Source organism: Henckelia pumila, chromosome 4 (genome assembly GCF_033568475.1).
Source record: "Henckelia pumila isolate YLH828 chromosome 4, ASM3356847v2, whole genome shotgun sequence".
Lineage (NCBI taxonomy): Eukaryota > Viridiplantae > Streptophyta > Magnoliopsida > Lamiales > Gesneriaceae > Henckelia > Henckelia pumila.
The window spans coordinates 91,323,432-91,332,580 of NC_133123.1; the positions used below are offsets into that span (position 1 = coordinate 91,323,432).

Genomic DNA, 9,149 nt, shown 5'->3' on the forward strand with positions numbered 1-9,149 from the left:
TCTGTGATGAACAAGGTGTAGCAACTAAGAAATACTTGGGATAGTATTTTGTCGCGTAGTGCTTAAGGGGATTTGTACTTGGTACAATCTGAGAGTAGTCAGCGATCTGGGTAATTTAGTAGTCTCTAGGGTTGCCAGAGGTGAATAATTTGGGATTGTTGTAATCAGGGACGATTGCAATTGGACTAGTATGTTCAATTTAGGCGATAACTTGACAGTGGAGACAAGCAAGGGAGTTGGTGGTTTCCAGGATTGTGCATTCTTGTTAAAAAAAGACTAATACTGATTCCAGCAATTGCTTAGTGATAGTAATTGCATACTCGGGATTGGGCAAGGAAGGGATCAAGATTTATGTTTCATGTGAGAGTTGTCCACTAACAACGATATTAAGGGTGTCAACATAACATTTTTGAAGGGGTGTTCTTGTGTTAACCGCTAGGTTGAATCTGACGAGTGTTGGGAAGTTAATGGACATGAGCAAGGGGACATCAGTTTTCTGATCGTGATATGTGACATTTGCTAGGATTTAGTTCTCAAAGATCTAGCAGGTTGTGTCAATGGTTTTCCAGCATGAGATGTGTGATACTTTTGAGATAATTGATGATAGACTTAGTAGCCAACGAAGTTTGCCTTTTTGGAATCAAAAACTTCGCAAGATTGGGATGGATCGAATTCGTTCTTTCCAGTTAGTGAGTCACATCCGTGCAGAATCTTTGTCAAGGATATTGCGTTTTAGAAATGGACAATGGACGGATGTGTGATATGTAGGTAGTGATGATGGTGTCATCAGAGACTCCGAGGTGAGTTATATCAGGTGCAATGACTGTTGAGTTTCGATACGAAATAGAAAGCGTTTCCATATGTCTGTGCACTGTGGAATGTCCCAGTCGAGCATATTGGTGGGAGCTTGCCTTAGTCTTGATGTGAGTACAGTGATTGCGAGTAAGTATAACTATCAGGAGGATGTCCATCGATTATAATTCATGGGTGAATAACCTATGGTCGAGATGATGTAGATCATCAGAGATATGATGATTGTCATTGCGACATATGTGTATAGCTTCGTAGGCCAATAGTTAAGATATGACTTAGCGTCATTATTGGCAAGCGATGATAGTTTTCATGAAGGCATAGTGTCAAGTTATACTGAGAAACGTGAACTCTGATTTGCACTAGACATGGTGGGATAAATTCCCAGTATTGCTTGGGAAGCTTGTTGCTTCGATGAGGCATGGGAAGGATGACCCATCAGGAAATCGTGTTAAGCAGTTTAGTTGAAGTTTAGCTTTGTGTCAGCCGAGTTCTCCTGAGAGAGATTCATGAGTTGCTATATCAGGACGGTGTTAGAGTGGGTATTATACATCGAGAGCTTTTTGGAACCATTAGATGGTTAGATTTGGTTAGTGATTCGACGAATGTCGTAAGCCGGTTAGGTTATGACTTGGTCTTCGTCAGTCTAAAACTTTTTCCTTGGAACGATGATCTCGATCGAGCGGGTTTTTGCATCCTTCGTGATCAAGGAGATCTTGGTCAGGATTGAAGATGTATCAGTGTTGTGATACATTAGTGCCAAAGAAGTTCGATTTTCGTCAAGTAACGCAGTAAAATTGCAACTGAGAGAATGCTAATGAGGTTCAGCATTAATGGAGCTTGCAGGGAATTTGGCAAGGGTCTGAGTGTGTCGGAAGCTATTTCGGCCAGACACTCGAGCAAGGTGCTCTAGTACGTTTGATAGGAGTCATTTTTATGTGTTTTTATTGTTTGTTTTGTGTTTGTTTTGCTTTCGTTTCGTTTACTTATTGTCCATTCTTTTCCATTCTTGTTCTTTATATTGTTTTATTATGTTCGTATTCAGTCCTCTGGTTTATCTATTTTTATGGCAGGAAATCACCAAGAAATGCCGATACTTGGTGGGAAGGTGATGCACAGTAGAGGCCATGCAGATAGAACAAGAAGAAAGGCAAAATTCTGGAAAAGAAGAAGGGCGCGCGGGCGACCAATATCTACCGCGCGGGCGCATACACGGTTGAGAAAAACAGTAGGTTGGAACTTTAGGAGGCGCCCGAGCGGCCATATTCTACCGCGCGGGCGCGGTCACGTATTTTTGAGACAGTAGTGCATGGAGTTTCGAGGCGCCCGAGCGGCCAATTTCTACCGCTCGGGCGCGGCGCGCAGTTTTTATTTTTATTATTTTGAGAGTTTATTTCGGAGAGGATTCTGGGGAACTATAAATACAATTATTTCTTTAGTTTTTGAGGGTTACACGAGACGCATATCAGAAGACTACCGGCGGCTGAACGTTTGAGATTTCTCTTCTCCGTTGGGAGTTTTTCCTTTTCTTCTTCTTCTGAATTTTTATGTTGAACATCTTGGAGATTGAATTTTTGTAATGAATTCTAGTAGCTAAACAATTATTTTGTTGGAATCGAGGGGATCCTAATCCCGAAACACTGTAGTGTGATTGAATCATCGGACGTATTGGGAATTGATTTATGTTTATAATTGATTTTATCATGTTTTTCTTTCTATGTTGATGATTAGCTACCCTTAACATAGATTCGTAAATTATGAATTGCTGTCGAGAGATAGGTTTATAATTAGGACGAATGATATAATCCATGGACTTAAAATATGCATAGAGATATGGTATTTAGTACATGTTGATAGCCATAGACCACCAGGTTGAAAGTTGTAGAATTCATAGAACGCAAAGCAATCAGTCGTGATAAATAATTAGAGAGATTTAATTACTTCACTGATTTGATTAGTTTGGCATCACCTCGAGAGAGAGTGTCAATGTTATAGGAACTTCTGTTAAATTTATAAGGATAAATTAAGTTCCAATCGTCCAGTTCAATTAGGGAAAAGGTGAACCGAAATTCCAACAAAATCATTTTGAATTGTTATTCTTCACTCTGAGATTTGTTGGCTTGGTTGTGAAATTTAAGTTAATTTATATTGAGTTTTAATTTTAGATGTTAGTTAATTCACAAATCACTTTTTCGATACTTTGTGTAGTTAAAAATTGAAAAGACAAATTATTTTCGTTAGTCCCTGAGGACGATACTCGTACTCAGTACATTATATTATAACTTGAATCGTGCACTTGCGATTTATTCGAGCTTAATTGATAGATATATTTACGTTGATTTTTCGTGGTAGTATTTGCTCGATCAAGTTTTTGGCGCCGTTGCCGGGGACTAAATAGATTTTAATTTGTTTGATTTGATTTTTCTCTATTACAATTTTAATCATTCTTTTCCATCTGTGGACTGCAGGATTCTCTTGCAGTACATGCAACACTCACCTGAAGGACTATTGCCTTTTGATCCAGAAATCGACAGAACCTTTCACAGAACAAGAAGGCAACAGCAGCAAGAAATGGAAGGAGAACACGAACAAGAACCACCAGTTTACAGATCCATGATGGATCTTGCCTTACCAAATATTGAAGGTGCTCGACCAAGAATTATCCGGCCAACTGTAGCAGCGAATCACTTTGAGATAAAGCCGGCGATTCTTCAAATGGTTCAGAACACGCTTCAATTTGGTGGAAGTGTCATTGATGAACCCTATGTGCATCTCACAAATTTTTTAGAAATTTGTGATACATTCAAGATACAGGGAGTTTCAGATGACGCTATTCGTTTGCGTTTATTCCCTTTTTCACTACGAGACAAGGCGAAAGCATGGCTAACGAATTTACCTACAGGTTCCATCATAACTTGGGATGATCTGGCTAAAGCTTTCCTCACCAAATACTTCCCACCATCGAAGTCAATGAAGCTGAGAGCGGACATCACAACTTTTTCCCAAGGTGAACAGGAAACATTTTATGAAGCATGGGAACGCTACAAGGATCTACTGAGGAGATGTCCACACCACCAATTACCAGACGGTCTTGTGGTACAAACTTTTTACTATGGACTTTCTCATTCAAATCGTACCATGTTAGATGCAGCTGCAGGTGGGAATCTACTGCGAAAGTCGTCGGAGGATGGTTATGAATTAATCGAGGAAATGGCAACCAGTAGCTATCATCCTCAATCTGAAAGGAGTGGGGCCCGGAAATCAACTGGAATTCATCAAGTTGAAGAATTCACATCTGTGGCTGCTCAACTTGAAGTCATGAACAAAAGGATCGAGGAACTGAGTGTAGGACATTCGGCAATGCGAGTGCAAGAAGTATGGTGTGAAAAATGCGGTGCAGAGCATTTCACGAAAGACTGTCAAACATTCTCTCAACCGGAGGGAGTTATGGCATGCCACATGGGAAATCAGAATCGCCCCAGGAATGACCCATTTTCGAATTCATACAATCCAGGGTGGAGACAACATCCGAATTTTTCATGGGGTGGACAGAATAATAAGCCGTATGGAAATCAGAATTACAGCAGGCATCCTCAAGAGGAGAAATCAAGCCTGGAGCAGATGATGCAGAAATTTATATCATCTACTGAAACCCGTATGCAGAATCAAGATGCATCGATCAAAAATCTGGAGAATCAAATAGGTCAATTGGCCAAATCAATTTCCAGCAGAGATCAGGGTACTTTGCCAAGCGACACTGAGAAGAATCCGAAGGAACAGGTGAAAGCAATTGAATTAAGGAGTGAAAAGACGGTCGAACCTGAACAAAAAAGCGAGAAAGAGCCCGAAACGGGTACATCAAAAAAAACTTCAGGTAAGTCATCTATCTCAACACCCCCACCTACTTCACAATCAAAAATGGTTGTGCCACCACCTTTTCCTGCAGCTCTTAAGAAGGCCAAGCTAGACTCTCAGTTTGGTAAATTTTTAGAAGTGTTCAAGAAATTGAACATCAATATACCCTTCGCAGATGCACTGATGCAAATGCCAAGCTATGCGAAATTCTTGAAGGAAATCCTCTCTAACAAAAGGAAATTGGAGGAGCATGCAATGATAAGTCTGACAGAAAATTGCTCGGCACTGGTGCAGAACAAAATCCCACAAAAGAAAAAGGATCCAGGGAGTTTCTCTATCCCTTGTGTAATTAATGATGTTCAGTTTCATAAGGCTTTGTGTGATTTGGGTGCAAGTATAAATTTAATTCCTTACTCTGTTTTCAGGAAACTGAGCTTGGGAGAACCAAAGTCCACCAGAATGTCTTTACAACTGGCGTACAGGTCCATCAAATATCCACGGGGGATTATCGAGGACGTGCTTGTGAAAGTGGACAAATTCATCTTCCCCATGGACTTCGTGGTGTTAGATATGGAAGAAGATCTGGACATGCCATTCATCTTGGGAAGACCTTTCTTGGCAACAGGAAAAGCACTTATAGATGTCCAGAAGGGAGAGCTGTTGTTGAGAGTGGGAGAGGAGAAAATTTCTTTTGACGTTTTTAATGCTTTGAAATTTTCTCATAATAATGAAGAATGTTTTCAGTTAGATGTAGTAGACTCACTCTTATTTGATTATGTGCAAGATAATTTTCAGGAACCGTTAGAGGTTGCACTTGTATCTGAACAGTTGGGCAACCTCAGTGACGGAGTAGAAGAGATGACCGCATACTTGAATGACAACCAGTCATGGAGAAGAGGTGGAAAGCTTAGACTTGAAGACCTTGGTGACCGGAAGGATTTAGTTCTTCAGAAACCAAGCATTGAGGAACCACCTACTGTGGAATTGAAACCATTACCCATTCATCTTAAATACATGTTTTTAGGTGAGAACGATAAGTTACCTGTCATAATATCTTCTTCTTTGACAGGTGAGATGGAGGAAAAACTAATGGAGGTGCTTAAGAAACACAAGAGTGTGTTTGCTTGGAAAGTGGCGGATATCAAAGAAATCAATCCATCCATATGCATGCACAAGATTTTAATGGAAGAGAGCATCAACCCATTAGTCCAACCACGGTGGAGACTAAACCCAAAGATGCAAGAAGTTGTGAAAGCTGAAATGATCAAACTGTTGGACGCAGGTATCATTTATCCTATTTCTGATAGTCCGTGGGTGAGTCCAGTGCAGTGTGTACCAAAGAAAGGGGGGATAACTATCATAAAGAATGAGAATAATGAATTAATACCTACTAGGACAGTTACGGGTTGGCGTGTGCGCATAGATTATAGAAAATTAAATGATGCAACCCGTAAGGATCATTTTCCCCTCCCGTTCATTGATCAAATGCTAGAAAGATTGGATGGGTATGAATTTTACTGTTTTTTAGATGGGTACTCAGGATACAATCAAATAGCGATTTCACCTGAAGACCAGGATAAAACGACTTTTACCTGCCCATATGGTACGTTTGCCTAAAGACATATGCCTTTCGGATTATGTAATGCTCCTGCTACTTTTCAGAGATGTATGACTGCTATTTTTCATGATATGGTCGAAAATTTTCTAGAAATTTTCATGGATGATTTTTCTATTTTCGGTCAATCTTTTGATGCATGTCTGCATAACTTAAATTCTGTGTTGATGAGATGCGAGGAGACCAATTTGGTGCTTAGCTGGGAGAAGTGTCATTTCATGGTGACAGAAGGTATAGTGTTGGGTCACAGAATTTCTGAACAAGGGATCGAGGTGGACAAGGCTAAGGTGCACGTTATTCAAAATCTGCCTCCACCTACGACAGTAAAGGGAGTTAGAAGTTTCCTCGGACATGCTGGTTTTTATCGGCGATTTATTAAAGACTTTTCAAAAATTGCCAAACCTCTGTCCTCTTTGCTCATGAAATATGCCCCTTTTTATTTTGATTCGAATTGTTTGCAGGCCTTTGAGGTGTTGAGAGAAAGACTGGTGACTGCGCCAGTATTGACATCGCCGAACTGGGAGCTTCCATTTGAAGTAATGTGCGATGCTAGTGATTCTGCTGTTGGTGCGGTACTTGGCCAAAAAATAGACAAGGTATTCCGAACCATCTACTACGATAGTAAGACTCTTAATGAAGCTCAGCTCAATTATGCCACAACTGAAAAAGAGTTGCTAGCTGTAGTATTTGCAGTAGACAAATTTCATTCGTACCTTGTGCTTTCAAAAATCACAGTCTACATAGATCACTCTGCTATTAAACACCTGTTGGCAAAGAAAGATGCGAAACCTAGACTGATTAGGTGGATCCTGCTTTTGCAAGAATTTGATTTAAAGATCAGGGATAAGAAAGGTGTTGAAAATGTAGTAGCTGATCATCTGTCTAGATTAGAATGCATTACTGATGATGCACAAAATGAAGTAAAGGATATAGATGATTGGTTCCCTGATGAAAAACTTTTAGCCATAGAGAGTTCACCATGGTATGCACATTTTGCTAATTTTCTGCATTGATTGAGATCTGTATGAGTTAACTGTGAATTGAGATTTGTCTAGAACAAGTTCGAACATCCCTCGAGGCGCAATACGGGCATAATGTGATTTAGGAGTGATATAGGCATTTCTTTCAGACTTTCGTTTGTGCCTTTCAAACTACCCTTGATTTATTTTGTCCCTAGTACCTTATTTGAGCTTAATAGAAAACGAATGGCACGCGTGAAAACGTGTGGAAAACCCCCATTCGACATTTTTCAAGAACCTACAATTACTACCCATAGCTTAAACACTCATTCCTACCTTGTTGGGAGTAAATTAAATGTAGATCATTGATGTGTATGCTCCTACTGAAAAGTTGAGAAACGAATGGTGTGTTTAGTGTTGTTCAAAAATCAATAGGGGGTAGCAAGAAGAAAAGAAAAAAAAGAAGGGATATGTTTAAAAATATGAAAATATTGAGAAAAAAATGGGAAAAAGAAAGAGAAGAATGTTGGCAAAAGGCAAGTGAAAGAAAAGAAAAATCTGGAAATCAATGAATGAGAAGAAGTGCAAATTTGTAATTGGAAAAGAGTAGTCTGTATAGAATGATCATTATTTACTCCCTCTTTGAATGCGTGTCCTTCATTTGGAGCCATTAGCCTAGCCTAACATTATAAGCCGAATAAGACTTATTGACCGAGTTACAGTTGCCTAATATACTAGTGGAGAGGGGTTGTGAGAATTTTGCCTATGGACTGTTGATAGACACAGTTAATGAATGTGGATTCTTGATCAAAAACATGCACACACTATTTTTCATTGAGTTATACCAGTCATGAGTGTGTGTATTATTGAATGTTTCAAAATCTTGATCCTGATATACCAGAAAAAGTCCTCATGATTCTAGAATGTGTGAATTGAATTTAGAGTAGAGTATTCCAAAATACGGAGTTGCGAGATTTTGAAGTTTGCAAGGTTTGCTAGTTGGTGTTACATTTTCAAAATGTCAGCATGTTGATTGATTGGATTGTTTATTTTGTGGAAAATATTCTGAGGCTTAAGAAGATTGATTTCACTTCCTTGTTTCGTCGTTCTGTTGTGTCTGCATGTTAGTCTATCACCTATTTTGCTCGAGGGCGAGCAAAAGATTAGTTTGGGGAGGTTGATAGGAGTCGTTTTTATGTGTTTTTATTGTTTGTTTTGTGTTTGTTTTGCTTTCGTTTCGTTTACTTATTGTCCGTTCTTTTCCATTCTTGTTCTTTATATTGTTTTATTATGTTCGTATTCACTCCTCTGGTTTATCTATTTTTATGGCAGGAAATCACCAAGAAATGCCGATACTTGGTGGGAAGGTGATGCACAGTAGAGGCCATGCAGATAGAACAAGAAGAAAGGCAAAATTCTGGAAAAGAAGAAGGGCGCGCGGGCGGCCAATATCTACCGCGCGGGCGCACACGGTTGAGAAAAACAGTAGGTTGGAACTTCAGGAGGCGCCCGAGCGGCCATATTCTACCGCGCGGGCGCGGTCGCGTATTTTTGAGATAGTAGTGCAAGGAGTTTCTAGGCGCCCGAGCGGCCAATTTCTACCGCTCAGGCGCGGCGCGCAGTTTTTATTTTTATTATTTTGAGAGTTTATTTCGGAGAGGATTCTGGGGAACTATAAATACAATTATTTCTTTAGTTTTTGAGGGTTACACGAGACGCATATCAGAAGACTACCGGCGGCTGAACGTTTGAGATTTCTCTTCTCCGTTGGGAGTTTTTCCTTTTCTTCTTCTTCTGAATTTTTATGTTGAACATCTTGGAGATTGAATTTTTGTAATGAATTCTAGTAGCTAAACAATTATTTTGTTGGAATCGAGGGGATCCTAATTGTGAGACCTCGTTTCTAATCA

At 39.7% G+C, this 9,149-nt stretch overlaps 1 non-coding gene across 1 annotated transcript; it reads right to left on the minus strand.

Annotated features, from left to right (window-relative positions):
- Positions 1–3,783: 3,783 nt before the first annotated feature.
- On the minus strand, positions 3,784–3,890 carry LOC140870117 (small nucleolar RNA R71). The gene has a single exon (XR_012147095.1). It is a non-coding gene; the product is annotated as a small nucleolar RNA R71 (small nucleolar RNA).
- Positions 3,891–9,149: the final 5,259 nt, after the last annotated feature.